Source organism: Bos mutus, chromosome 10, assembly GCF_027580195.1.
Source record: "Bos mutus isolate GX-2022 chromosome 10, NWIPB_WYAK_1.1, whole genome shotgun sequence".
Lineage (NCBI taxonomy): Eukaryota > Metazoa > Chordata > Mammalia > Artiodactyla > Bovidae > Bos > Bos mutus.
This window is the reverse complement of record NC_091626.1, coordinates 66,037,951-66,054,221: the sequence shown is the minus strand read 5'-3', so window position 1 is coordinate 66,054,221 and position 16,271 is coordinate 66,037,951.

Sequence of the window (16,271 nt, the reverse complement as noted above, 5' to 3'; positions counted from 1 at the left end):
ACAAGGGCTTGATTGAGCCCATTAAACAACTAAAATCATACAGCTGAGGGTTCCAAAATATGTTTGTTTAAATACTTATTTGGAGATAGAAAAATGAGGTCAGACACAGACGGGAATTATTTAGGTTTACTTTTAAACCTTCTAAAAACCATCACTGTCTGTCTTGGCTGCCTCCCACCCCTTCCTATTTCTAGCCCAGGACACATCTGTTGTCATTTTCCTCATATTAATGTTTCTACATTTGGGGTCAGCACTTCTCGCAACAGGAAGACAAGCAAAATAGTTTTTATGGGGAAACTGGTTAAACAGCTAACCAGAAATCTGGGCAGCTCCTACCTGAACCTGAAGCCAGCTACGTAAGCTAAGGCAGAACAGCCACGGCGAGCAGAGAGAAACCTACAGCTCCAACCTCCAGGGGATGGGTTAAATAGGAGATGGTTGTACAGTTCATGGGAAAAATTCCAAGATCCAAGAAAACAGGCTTCAGGGATAATATTTCATGTTTATCCACAGTGAAGCTCTGTCAATTCAGAGTGTATATTCAGAAGCAGACAAGGACCTGGTGATGTCCAGCCTCCATCAGACAGTGAGGACTTCATTACTACACAGGAACAGGATATGAGCCAGAAGGTCACATGAAGCAAAGAGGTTTTTCTAGAAGTCAGGATCATAGGACCACCTTTCCCAAATGGTATCCATTGCCTTCAGGGGCTACACAGTTCACATAAAAAAATGGAACAGACCCCAAATGGTTCTCAGCCTCTACTATGCACTGGAACTTGAAGAGCTTTAAATAATCCTGATGCCTGGCTCCAACCCTGAAGGATTCTTACATGGTTGGTCTGAAATGCAGCCTAGACATATAGATATTTAAAAGTGATGATTCTGATGGGCAGTTAAGAGCTACAGTTGTAGATGTAGGATAATATCAACATAATAAGAATATTGGGCATGTGACTAACTTAGGGATACAAGTTATGCTTAAAGTACTCAAATTCTTTTGTTTTTTATCATTTCTTTTTTTTTTAATGTTTAAATTTTTATTTATTTTTATTTTTTTTTACTTTACAATACTGTATTGGTTTTTCCATACATCAGCATGCATCCGCCACATGTGTACACATCTTCCCCATCCTGAACCCCCCTCCCACCTCGCTCCCCATACCATCCCTCTGGGTCATCCCAGTGCACCAGCCCTAAACTTCCTGTATCCTGCATTGAACCTTTTGTTTTTTAAACACTGACTAGGACAAACAACTCCACTGTCTGGAGCCCAGAGTTTACAAAAGGATCAAGAAAAACCCAATATAAACCAGTTCTTCTCTAGCAGATGATGCTGATAAAGTAAAACTGAATTTTCAAGTGAATTAAGGGGATGATGATGGAGACAATCAATCACCAGTTACTGAACACAACTTTTGTGCCATGCAGCATCTCCTTTAACCTTTTAATACTTAAAATAGCACCTCAAGAAGCATGCCTAGAACATAGGAAGTGATCAAAAAATATTGATGAATACACATTGTTCCATTTTACAGATGAGAAAAAAAAGGCTCGGAGAGGTTAAATATTGCATCCAAAGTAACAGTTAGTAAAGGATCCAATATTTCTACCCAAGTCTGTCTGACTCTCTCCACATGGCCATGCTGCCTTAATCTTTGAGAAGTCTGAATTATCCAAAATCTTAAGGTGAAATATAGTTTTCCAAGATGGAGTAGAGGATTTGTCCTAGATACAAGTTGTATTTCAGATACATAGCAAAATATCTCACTTTCCATAAACAAGACCTTCTTACTAATCTGAAAAAACACAATGAGCTCTACACCCAAATTACTATTTGAGTCATTTTAACAATTTTGAAATATTTATATATGGCCAAAACATGGAAGTAACCTAAGTGACCACTGACAGATGAATGAACAAAGACGTGGTACTTATACACAATGGAATGTTACTCAGCCACAAGAAAAGAATGAAATAATGCCATTTGCAGCAATATGGATGGATCTAGAGATTATTATTCCAAGTGAAGTAAGTCAGAGAGAGAAAGACAAATATCATGATATCACTTATATGTGGAATTCAAAATATGATATGGACTTATTTACAAAATAGACTCACAGACATAGAGAGCAAATTTATGATTATGAAAGATGAAAGGAGGAGGGGAAGGATAAATTAGAAGTATGAGATTAAATATATACTTATCATATATAAAATACTACTATACATAAACTAGATAACCAACAAAGACCTACTATATAGCAAGGAAAATATAACAATATTCACTATAACAACCTATAATGGAAAAGAATCCAGAAAAGAATATATATCACTGAATCACTTTGCTGTACACCTAAAATGAACACAACATTGTAAATGAACTATATTGCAATAAAACTAAAATTATATATATATATATTTTATATATAATATCCAAACAAATTCCAAGAATTAACCAATTCAAAATTAGTAAATAGAACTTCTACTATATAAAATATAGTAGCATAGCAGGTTTAAAACACCAAAAATCTCCTAATAACATAAATAACTTAATAAAAGAGTTACGTAAATGTTTAAAAGACTAGCCATAATGAATAGGAAGGAAAAAAGAAAACAGTCAATGTAGAGTGTCAGCTCCCAAGTCATATACAAAAAAACTGGAAAGAAAAAGGATGATAAACACGGCCAGCAGCAGAAACACAAACTGAATATAAATAGGTAGCCTTGAACAGCTAAGGACCTTGAACTTCATTCAGTACATGCTGTTTTCACTGCCCAGAATCCCTCCCACTTGTTACTAGTTGGGAAAATGTCTATTCAGATTTATCTTTAAAATATCTATTCAATTCCTCTGCCCATTTTTAATAAAAAATATTATTGGGTTGTATGCATTCTTTACATATTTCGGATATTAACCAAATTTCCAACATAGGATTTTCAAATATTTCCTCCTATTCCCTAATTTACCTCTTCATTTTGTTGACTGTTTATTTTCCTTTATTGTGCATAGACTTTAGTTTGATATAGTCCCCTTTATTGATTCTTGCTTTTGATGATTGATTTATGGTGCCATATCTAAAAATTGTTGCCAAGATCCCTGTCAAGGAGCCTTTTCTCTGTTTTCTTCTAAAACTTTGAATGTTTCAGATCTTATCTTTAAGTCTTTAATCCATTTCAAGATAATTTTTGCGAGTAGTGTAAGATAGCAGTCCAATTTTTCTGCAGGTGGTTATCCAACTTTCCCAAAACCATTGACTGACTTCACCCACTGAATGTTGTTGGCCCCCTTGTCAAATATTAGTTGACTGCATATGTGGGGATTTATTTGGGGGCTCTCAATTCTGTTCCATTGGCCTATGTGCCCATTTTCATGACAATAACATACTGTTTTAATTACTATAGTTTTGTAGGATGGCACCCCACTCCAGTACTCTTGCCTGGAGAATCCCATGGGCGGAGGAGCCTGGTGGGCTGCAGTTCATGGGGTCACTAAGAGTCGGACACGACTGAGCGACTTCACTTTCACTTTTCACTTTCACGCATTGGAGAAGGAAATGGCAACCCACTTCAGTGTTCTTGCCTGGAGAATCCCAGGGACGGGGGAGCCTGGTGGGCTGCCATCTATGGGGTCACACAGAGTCGGACACGACTGAAGCGACTTAGCAGTATAGTGTGAAAGTATAGCAGAGAAGGCGATGGCACCCCACTCCAGTACTCTTGCCTGGAAAATCCCATGGATGGAGGAGCCTGGTAGGCTGCTGTCCATGGGGTCCCTAGGAGTCAGACACGACTGAGCGACTTCACTTTCACTTTTCACTTTCATGCATTGGAGAAGGAACTGGCAACCCACTTCAGTGTTCTTGCCTGGAGAATCCCAGGGACGGGGGAGCCTGGTGGGCTGCCATCTATGGGGTCGCACAGAGTCGGACACGACTGAAGCGACTTAGCAGCAGCAGCAGCAGCAGCAGTGAAAGTATAGTGCCACCTAGGGAGAGAAGCAGCAATGGAAAGTTCCTCTCGCCCTCTTCAATGAATCCAAACTCATTTTTGTTGTTGTTGTTTTGGTTCCAACAGAGTGCTAGAATCTCTCCTCAGGAAATCTAAAAACTGGTACGTGCTCAGTTGTGTCCTATTCTTTGCGACCCCAAGGACAATGGCCCACCAGGTTCCTCAGTTGATGGAATTTTCCATGCAAGAACACGGGAGTGGGTTGCCATTTCCTATTCCAGAGCATCTTTTTGACCCAGAGATGGAACCTGTGTCTCCTGCATTGGCTTCTTCACCACTGCGCTATCCAGGAAGTATAAACCGGAACTCCTGCAAATGCTCTCTCATCCATGGGTGCCTCTCCAAAACAACACTCTCCAGGATTTCACTGATAGAGGCTGAGAGGGGTTGGAGGTGGTTTACAGCTCAGACCCAGGTCTGTCTGCCCAGTGCCTGATGCACAGGTCCACGAGACTTCTGGGCCTCTTGGCAAATGATGGTGGGTCCCACACCTTCCACAGAGACACTGCTGTTCAGAGATGGATGCCAAACCATAATTGTGAAAAGGGGGCACAGAAAGGAAGAATATCTTCTGCTACCATGATACTGACCTCACACCTAGAAGACCAAGTTTTCTATAGTCACCTGGAATTATTAGCTAATGCTTACTCTGTAGCCAAAAGTAAATAGTTACGATCTATAAAAAGATAATTATATTTTTTAAAATCTCTTACAGAAACACCACTTTGAGTATTTCAGACCAAGTCAGTAGTATAGCACTACACAATAAATGTAAAATGATGTTCAAGAGGACTCTGAAGACTTGGCAAAATACATAACTCTGAGTCATGAGGTTACAAATTTAGACTCCATCCAGAAAAGAGTTAATGTCAATCACTTTCCTCCACCCCACCACTTCACCCAATCTCTAAGAAAACCTTGCAAAAGAGAAGATATATTTGCAAGAATTTACTCAGCCTTGAAGAGGCAACACTTTTAGCTAATAGAGCCAGGGTAAGGCTCACAGCGGAGAAGGCAATGGCACCCCCACTCCACTACTCTTGCCTGGAAAATCCCATGGACGGAGGAGCCTGGTAGGCTGCAGTCCATGGGGTCGCAAAGAGTTGGACACGACTGAGCGACTTCACTTTCACTTTTCACTTTCATGCATTGGAGAAGGAAATGGCAACCCACTCCAATGTTCTTGCCTGGAGAATCCCAGGGACGGTGGAGCCTGGTGGGCTGCCATCTATGGGATCACAGTCGGACACGACTGTAGTGACTTACCAGCAGCAGCAGCAGAAAGGCTCACAGACAAAATACTTGACCTATGAAATATCTCTTGTTACTTTTTTTTTATAATGACTATCTTCAACTCAGGAGTTTGTTATAATCATTCCCTCTTATTGATGTGATGGTAAGTTAATCTTTGTAGGGGAAAAAAATGAATGCACCCAAAAACTTGCTTAAAGTTATATTCTGAAAATCAATTTTTCTTGATGAAAGATAGCAGATCATTCTTTAAGAATTTATATATTCTCCAGTGTGAAATTTTACTTAAGATAGAAGATATATTTAAAGAATATCTTGATAGAAATAAATGAAACAATGTACAATAAAGCTTGGTCTATGTCCCATTATAGACATTCTTCACTTTAAATAAAGACCACTAAGGTGTCACTGTTACAGATGGATAGGTAAGTAGTTGAGGGTAGGTGTGTGGCCAAAGGAGAGTAGGAGAGAGGATGAGAGAGGGAATAGGCAAGAGATATAATTGAAAGAATAGTGAACCAACATCATTTTAGCCTCTAAGAATAACCTGAGGACATCTTTCCTTTAACTAGCCAATCTCCAACCCTGAATGAGGTTTAAGGAATTATAATACCTGTACTGGGCTATCACCCTATAGGGTGATAGTAAATGCTTCCTCCACCAACTCCTAAGTATTGTGGCAGAAAAAAGCAAAACAAAACCATGAGATATCAAAACACAATCTCTGAGTTCATATCTTGGCTCTTATGATCTCTCATTCATTGTTTCACTTCCTGTTCTTCAATTTCCTTAAATGTGAACTCATAATATGAGTAATATTATAATAATAATATCATTAGAACTTGCTCATAGATTTGCAAAGTATTTAACTCAGTACTTCATACAGGTTACTTATATTACATTATAGACTAAAGAAGCCCTAAATAATTTTGAAGCAGTGTTAGAGAGCCAAAGAAAGTTAACTCCTACTTATTAGGTCTTTCAAAGTTTAGACACAGTCCTAAAAGCTTAAAATGCATTGCTTCATTGAATCCTCACAACAGTCTTATGATATAGATACCTATCATTTTCCCCATTGTTACAGAGAAGGAACAGAGACTTTAAAAGTCAATGAGAATAATGAGCCTAATTTATATATTAAACTTTATCATTGCTATGTCTGTAGGTAGATGAAAAAAACAGTTTATATAGAGTCAGGTACCATCTTCGGTTTCAAGCATCCACTGGTGGTCTTTGAACCTATTCCAGTGGATAAGTGGGGACAACTCTATTCACAATTCCATCTTGATATTTATAACTTATGGACTAAAATGTAATAATATTGGGAGATGTTATTATATAAGTATATACATGACAATCAAAAACAAAAGTCAGTGAGAATTGCTTACAGTCAGACAACAGCAGAACTGGAAGTCAAAGACCTATTTTGACCAGAAACAGAGATTTAAACACCTTGCTTCTGCATGTACCTGATTTCCAAGGAAATACAGATGAAGAACGGTTCTGAAATTTTTCCCTCCATTTGTCTTCTTGGTTCTTCTGATCTTTTCTTTAAAGTAAACTCATGTTTTGCTACTCTGTGCCAAATATTAACCTGTTTCTATGCACCTAAAACAATTTTTTCTAAATGTTTGAACTAGTAAGAAGTGATAAACCAGTGATCAATCATAGTCATGTAGTTTTTCAATATTAAAAACATTTCTAATATTTGAGATGAATGGAATGTCAGTTCACTTTTTATTGAAAATATCAATCCATGCAGTTACACCCATTGATTTTAAAGAAACTTAAAACCAATCCTACTTAATTTTGTTGTAGAATGTAACTCAATTTCAAATAGCCATAAAGATTAAACAAGGGATTATCAAAACATGAGTTATAACCTGTAACTGGAGTCAGATGCAAGTCATCTTTTATCTAGCTATTTTTCATTATTTAAGCTCTTCAGAAGCATTCTCTCATTCTTCCTTTCAAACAGACTGATTTCTATTCTCAGATTTTGGGCATAGTTTAAAAAACTGAAACCACAATAAAATTGTTCAGACTACTATTTTGCAAATTTCAAGCTTTATGCCTCAGGTTTCTCTTTGTAACAACATAGTCTACTACTATTTATTGAGTATTTATTTAGTGCCAGACTGGTATTTAGAGTCTCTCTTATTTAACCAAACAGATCTATTTAACCATGTTACAGATTGAGAAATTGAGACTTAAAAATACAAATAAAGTACCCAAAGCCACCTACAGTGTTTATCCATCCATCTAAAAACCATGAAGACATGTAAAAACAGAATCATCTGTCTGAATATTTGGATAAATGTTGTAACAGATTAGAAAATGACAAGTTTCCATCATGTTTGTAGTTCACAAAACTTTAGTGTACATGAAAATCCTATGCGAATTTTGTTTAAAATCTTGTTTAAACACTCCTAGATACCATCACTATACCCCAAGAATCTAATCTAGTTCTGGGTAAGGCCAGAGGACCTAAATTTATAAAAAGTACCTCAGTTCAGTTCAGTTGCTCAGTCGTGTCCGACTCTTGGCGACCCCATGAATTGCAGCTTGCCAGGCCTCCCTGTCCATCACCAACTCCTGGAGTTCACTCAAACCCATGTCCATCGAGGTGGTGATGCCATCCAGCCATCTCATCCTCTGTCGTCCCCTTCTCCTCCTGCCTCCAATCCCTCCCAGCATCAGAGTCTTTTCCAATGAGTCAACTCTTCACATGAGGTGGCCAAAGTACTGGAGTTTCAGCTTTAGCATCATTCCTTCCAAAGAAATCCCAGGGCTGATCTTCAGAATGGACTGGTTGGATCTCCTTACAGTCCAAGGGACTCTCAAGAGTCTTCTCCAACACCACAGTTCAAAAGCATCAGTTCTTCAGTGCTCAACTTTCTTCACAGTCCAACTTTCACATCCATACATGACCACTGGAAAACCATAGCCTTGACTAGATGGACCTTTGTTGGCAAAGTAATGTCTCTGCTTTTGAACATGCTATCTAGGTTCTATGAAGACCTATAAGACCTTATCATTATAGGGGACTGGAATGCAAAAAAGTACCTCAAGTGATTGCAATACAAGTAGTTTTCAGATTCCACTTCAAAAACTAGTCTTCTAGATGCAAAAAATAAAAATGCCAATCACAGGATCAGATATACACATTTTGACACACCTCTGCTCTAAACCCATGGTAATGATTAATAAAATATAATGAGTTTAAAATAGCCAAGCTCCAAAGCAATATAACTACCTCAATAGAAACTGAATCTCTGTGGAGCAAAGCAGTGAGCATAAAGTAAAACCCAGGGCTCACTAGCTCCCAATCCAGAGGCAGGCATTAGTGACTGGGAGTTAAACCACTATAAGGAATGAAAATTGCTTCACCAGGCAAAAAGGTATATGACACAGAATTCATTAATAGCAGCACAAATAGACAGTATGTTATATAAATAGGAAAAATTCACTGACTATATAACAATCGTAAGTGTGTATAGTTAACGGTCCAATCTCAAAATATGCAAAGAAAAATCTGATAGAATTATGTGGAGAAACTGAAAGAGCCACAGTATAATGGGAGATTTTTAACATATCTCTATTAGAACCCATAGAGATGCAATGAACATGAACTTAGGCAAGCTCCAAGAGATGGTGAGGGACAGGGAGGCCTGGCCTGCTGCAGTCTATGGGGTCACAAAGAGTCAGACATGACTGGGTGACTGAACAATAATAACATTAGAAACCAATGATTCAAACAGCAAAATGGATATAAGTCAAAGATTTGACCACAAAATGAACAAGCTTATCTAATAGATATAACATCCCACAGAGAATAAAATTATATATTCACTTCACATATGGAAAATTGAGAACATTTATAAAAACTGACCATGGAATAAACCTACAAAGGCAGACTAAACAAAATTTCAATCAGTAGTATGCATATTTTATGACAATATCTAAAGTAACATTTAAAAGTGAAAATAAGATAATAAAAGCATAGACTTATAAATTTTAAAAGTACAGTCCATAGAATTCTCCAGGCCAGAATACTGGAGTGGGTAGCCATTCCCTCCTCCAAGGGATCTTTCCAGACCAGGAATAGAACCCAAGTCTCCCTCATTGCAGGCGGATACTTTACCAGCTGAGCCACCAGAGAAGCCCTAATATTAAAGAGGAAATAGCAATAAAATTATGAAACATTTAGAAGTGAATAATAATGAAAGTGCTATATGTAAGTAATGGTATATAGTTAAAGGAACAGCTAGAGGAAACTGCACAGCTTTAAATGAATTTATTTATAAAGAGAAGATTAGGAAAATTAGTTAAGTTTTAAATTAAGGAACTGTAAAGAGAAGGCAGAGGAACCAGAGATCAAATTGCCAACATCCGCTGGATCATCGAAAAAGCAAGAGAGTTCCAGAAAAACATCTATTTCTGCTTTATTGACTATGCCAAAGCCTTTGACTGTGTGGATCACAATAAACTGTGGAAAATTCTGAAAGAGATGGGAATACCAGACCACCTGACCTGCTTCTTGAGAAACTTATATGCAGGTCAGGAAGCAACAAGTTAGAACTGGACATGGAACAACACCCTGGTTCCAAATAGGAAAAGGAGTACATCAAAGCTGTATATTGTCACCCTGCTTATTTAACTTCTATGCAGAGTACATCATGAGAAATGCTGGGCTGGAAGAAGCACTAGCTGGAATCCAGATTGCTTGAAGAAATATCAATAACCTCAGATATGCAGATGACATCACCCTTATGGCAGAAAGTGAAGAGGAACTAAAAAGCCTCTTGATCAAAGTGAAAGAGGAGAGTGAAAAAGTTGGCTTGAAGCTCAATATTCAGAAAACGAAGATCATGGCATCTGTTCCCATCACTTCATGGGAAATAGATGGGGAAACAGTGGAAACAGTGTCAGACTTTATTTTGGGGGGCTCCAAAATCACTGCAGATGGTGCCTGCAACCATGAAATTAAAAGACGCTTACTCCTTGGAAGGAAGATTATGACCAACCTAGATAGCATATTGAAAAACAGAGACATTACTTTGCCAACAAAGGTCCGTCTAGTCAAGACTATGGTTTTTCCTGTGGTCATGTATGGATGTGAGAGTTGGACTGTGAAGAAGGCTGAGCACCGAAGAATTGATGCTTTTGAACTATGGTGTTGGAGAAGACTCCTGAGAGTCCCTTGGACTGCAAGGAGATCCAACCAGTCCATTCTGAAGGAGGTGAGCCCTGGGATTTCTTTGGAAGGAATGATGCTAAAGCTGAAACTCCAGTACTTTGGCCACCTCATGCGAAGAGTTGACTCACTGGAAAAGACTCTGATGCTGGGAAGGATTGGGGACAGGAGGAGAAGGGGACAACAGAGGATGAGATGGCTGGATGGCATCACTGACTCGATGGACGTGGGTTTGAATGAACTCCGGGAGTTGGTGATGGACAGGGAGGCCTGGCGTGCCGCGATTCATGGGGTCGCAAAGAGTCGGACACAACTGAGCGACTGAACTGAACTAAACTGAAAGAGAATAACAAACTAAACCCAAAATAAACTGCAAAATAAAAAGCTGAGAGAAAATTGGAGATTAACAGAAATTAATGATATAGAAAAGACAGCAACAAAGAGCAGCAAATCAAAAGCTGATACTTTGAAAAAAAGATTCTAATGAAAACAGATCTAAATAGAAAGAGGGAAGGAGGGAGGAAGGTAGAAAATGAGAGACAGAAAACACAAGTGAAATATTGGGAACAGAAGTAAAAGCAGTGTAATTAGAAATACAGTTTAGATGTGGAAATCACAGGTGAAATCTATGCATGAACAAACATACACCAGTAAACTTGAAAATGTATATGATGCAGATCTTTTTCTTAAAAATTTACTCAAGAGAAATTAGAAAAATGTATCAATAACTATTAATAACTAAACTATCTTTTAATAACTAAAACTATCAAACTATATAAATATCTAATAAGTAATCTGGGAAGTTAAAAGACTTGCAGGTGTAAGATGAATAGTCTTATAAGTTTTTCAAGCCTTAAAGAAATAACTATTTATTATGTACTTTTTTAAGGTAATATAATAAGAAGGAAGACCAACTCAGCATGTTTCATGAAAGTAGCATAGACTACCCAAATCAGATTAGGTAAGTACAAGAAAAAAGAAGGTTTAGATCATTCTCAGTTATGATTACAGAAAAAAAAATCCTAAATAAACTTAAGTATATCAAATTTAGTGTGTTTTTGTGATAACACTGTTTGCTCATGAGGCATCATCTCAAGGATTCAAGGATGATTCAGCATCACCAAAGCCATGCACCTCATACCCAACAGGAGTAGACTATCAGGGGAAATAGTAGCATTTCAATGGATACAGAAAACCATTTACTAATATTTTCTATCTATTCATGAAAATACTCTTAGCAACAAGAAATAGAAGGAAACTTCATTAACCTCATCCTCATAAAGAGTATTTAACAAACTAAGAGCAAACAGTATGCTTAATAAAGAACATTTTAGTAATAGTCTCCCCAGTCTTGGAATGTATATATCTCTATCACTCTTTGTCAGCAAAAATGAGGAACACTGACTCTATGTGAAGACAATTTTATAGTAACAGAAATTCAAGAAATACTATGGGCATAGTATTAGAAGTTTTGATACAGACTAGAAAGCTTTTTCCTTTTTTTTAAATTGAAGGATAAGTGCTTTACAATGCTGTGTTGGTTTCTGCCATACATCAACATAAATCAGCCATAGGTATACAGATGTCCCCTCCTTCTTGAACCTCCCTCCCACCTGCCGCCTAGTTGCTCTAGGTGGTCACAGAGCACCAGGCTGAGCTCCCTGCACTATACATTATGCATTAGCTATGCATGAGCTATTTTACACATGGTAATGTATATATTTCAATCAGACTAGCAAGGTTTTGAATACAAGATCAACTCCTCAAAACTGCTAGCATTCCCATATGTCAGTAACAACTAAGTAGAAAATATAATGGAAGAAAATACATCCTGTTCACTAGAGCAATGCAATACATAAGGTATTTAAAATGAATTTAACAAAAGATGGAAAACATTTTTATAAGAAAATATAAAATAATATTTAAAGATATGAAAGAAGAAATGAAAGAACTTAACCTCCAAAAAGAAACAGACTTTTATCAGTTTTGGTCACCACTGTATCTTCAACACCTAGTACAATAATATTCTCCCAGCATATTAGATATACAATAGACATTTCTTTAAAGAATAAATGCACAAATAGAGAACACAATTTTTAACAGCTAAAAAAAAAACTGAAAATGATTTAAATGTTTTTCAATGGAAGAATGAATAAATACAGTGTAATCTAATAACACGATGTCAGAAATACATTATCAAAGGGATGAGGAGGAAGGAATTGACACAGAGCATGGTGTCAGTTCTAAAGCTTGAAACCATGCAAAATAGTAGAGTTAACTAAAAAGTTCGTTTGGGTTTTTCCAAAAGATGTTACGGAAAACCTGAACAAATTTTTTGGCCAACCCAATACATACTTAACTTATGGCTAAGTACATACACAGCAATAGAATAAAATCATACATAGGTAGGGTAAACATAAAATTCAAGAGAATCTTAACTCTTCGACAGGAAAAACAGGGTGCAAAAATTAAACAAGGGATTTCATTTTTATCAGTAATTGTCTTCTTAAATATTCACACATAAACTTGCCATATTTAAAATATTTAAGAATAAGAAATATGTCCCTTGTTTGTCTAAAAACTATCTCTGTGTGTACTCCTTCATGTCAGTGTTTCTGAAATAATTAGCAAATTGGAGACCTTGTGTGAAAAGATTTTTCAGATAGACGCTCTAGGTTAAAATTCGATCTATGACTTTACTCAGTTCAGAACCTGCACTGATTGTACTTCAGCAGGTTGAGTGTAAAGCCACATCAAATGCGTTAAGGATATCAGATTTTGTTACAGTAGGACATTACTCAATCTGTAGTGATTCCTTGGCCAACTATCCTAGATTTTCACAGTGTCACAACCAACTCTTTTTATCCTATCAGCCACAGCCAGCTTGTGCTGTAATTTAACATAAAATTTCCATTCGTACCACCCTCCCTGCTGAGGACTCGATGTGTTTTCCACGTGTAGCTTTCCAAAGAGATAATTTTTAAAAATACACAACTCTGTCTCTGCAGCTTGAAAACTCAGTTTTTTCCTTTTTATTTTTTGTTGAAATATAACTGACACACAATTTAATATTAGCTTCAGGTGTTCAACATAGTGATTCAGCATTTATATACTTTAGGAATTGATCATGATAAGTCTAGTAACCATCTGTTATTATGACAGTATTACTGACTATATTCCCTATGCTGTATATTACATCCCTGTGACTCGTTTATTTTACAACTAGAAGTTTGTATCTCTTAATTCCCTTTACCTATTTTTCTCAACCTTCAGTCCCCTTCCCTCTGGCAACTACTCATTTGCTATGAGTCTGTTGTTCATGAGTCCATTTCTGTTTTGTCTGTTTTTTCCACATATAGGAGAAATCATATAGTATTTTTCTTTCTCTGACTTATTTTACTTAGCATAATACCCTCTAGGACCATCTATGTTGTCATAAATGGCAACATTTCATTATTTTATGGCTGAGTAATACAATCTATTGATATACCACATCATTTCTACCCATTCATCTATCAGATACTTAGGTTACCTCCATATCTTGGCTATCACAAATAATGCTGAAATAAACACTGAGGTGCATATAGCTTTCTGAAATAATGTTTTTGTTTTCTTTAGATAAATAATTCAAATTGAAGTTGCTGGATTGTATGATAGTTCTAGTTTTAATTTTTTGAGGACCATACTGTTTTCCATAGTGGCTATATCAATTTATAAATCCCACTAACAGTGCACAGTGAGTGAAGTGAAGTTGCTCAGTCGTGTCCGACTCTTTGCGACCCCATGGACTATAGCCTACCAAGCTCCTCTGTCCATGGGATTTTCCAGGCAATAGTACTGGAGTGGATTGCCATTTATTCTCACCAGTTTTGTTATTTGTTGTCTTCTTTGATGATAACCAATTCTCCAATTCTCCCAGATATGAAGTGATATCTCATTATGGTTTTGATTTGCATTTCCCTGATGATTAGTGATGCTCAGCATCTTTTCATGTGCCTGTTGGTCATCTGTGTGCCTTCCTTGGAAAAATTTCTATTTAGAGCATCTGTCCATTTTTAATCAAATTGTTTATTTTTTGATACTGTGTCATGTGAGTTCTTTATATATTTTGGACATTAATCCCTTATTAAATATATCATTTGCAAATATGTTCTGCCATTCAGTAGGCTGCCTTTTTGCTTTGTTAATAGCATTCTTTATTTGTGCAAAATTTCTTGGTTTAATGTCATCTCATATGTCTGTTTTTGTTTTTGTTTCCCTTGTCTGAGAAGACAAATCCAAGGAGGAAAGAATGTGCTAAGACCAATGTCCAAGAGCATGAAACCTATGTTTTCTTCTAGGAGTCATGATTTCAGGTCTTACTTCAGTCTGTAAACTCAAGTTTTAACATAATTATTAAAAATCCATAAAGTTGGATGTCTTGAACTATTTCATATTGGCTACAAAAATTATTAGAAAATGACAAAGCTTTTTTTCTTCTGGATAAAATAGAACTGCTGGTTTTTAGGCTCTTCATTAACTCTTCTTTTGATATTAAATCTTATATATATAATTAATAGTTTTCTCCTAAAAATTAAAATTTATCTTGAACTAATTTGTATATGTTATAAAGAAAGCTCACATTCTCTCTTTAAGGACATCTTTCACTCTACCTCTTTTACAAGGGTGCACTTAGAAGGTGCAAATGAATTAATTCAATCTTTACTGAGAAGCAAACTCTTAAATCAATAAATTTTTTCATAGGCTCAAGCATTATTAGGAATGAAAGCCTTCTTCCTTGCCTAGATAGAGGAAACTGTCATTCCAAATCAGTTTCCTTCATTCCTACCCATCACCGTCCTAAAATCTTGGTCCTACATTTAATTCACCTTTGCAGTTTCATCAATAAGAGCCTGATCAATTAATGAGCAAGGGTCCTTACCCTAAAGGGTCCTGGACTCATTTAAAGTGCCTAATGGAAATTAGTACTTGCAAGTTTGTTTTTTAAAATGGACAGCAGTTTAAAGAAAAATCCACCCTACCCACCCCACTTCCCTCAAAATTAATTAGTAGCTTCCCTAGCCCACCAGTGGACCTAAAGTAAGGAAACTTGTCCATGGCATTTATATGGTAACTTAAAGGTAGGGAGTCCATATCTAAAAGAGAAATACCCTAACGTCAGTAGACCACCTCACTAGCTCTCCTACTGCTTGTGTCAAATTCTGACACCAGGTTGACAGGTGGCTTATATGTCTGACTTTCTCTGCTCTTCAACTAGATGCAGAGATTACAGCTGCTTTTATGCATTTGCAGATGCAGATGTTAAAAACAAAAGAAAACTAATAGTATCTCTTATGATATTGCCATAGAATGATGAATGATGTAACTTGATCCATCTTCCTTAGGAGAGAACCCAAAAGAAATACTTCACTTTGGGGTTCTGGCCACCTACAGGCAACACATTAAGTATATTGCTGTCATTTATAGTTGTTAAAATGAGTTGAATTATGGTAGAAATTACTCCATACATAAACACCGTTGCCTTACTTTCATTCCTCACCCCACCCCTCCAAAACTATTATACATTGGTAGGGAGGTTTTGTTTAGGAGGGATTTTGAGATGAGTTCAACATGCTTCCAAGAGGTTACTAGAAGCAACTGCCAAGGGACTGCCAAAATCCCAAAGGTATTCACTACACATAATCTGCATTTCAGTTGAACAGTTATTGAGCATTGACTATTTATCAGGTATTTTGTCAGCCCTTGAGACAGTGAGATGAGATGAATAAAATGCTGACACTAGCCTCAGAGATGTCTAATCCAAGGATGTCTA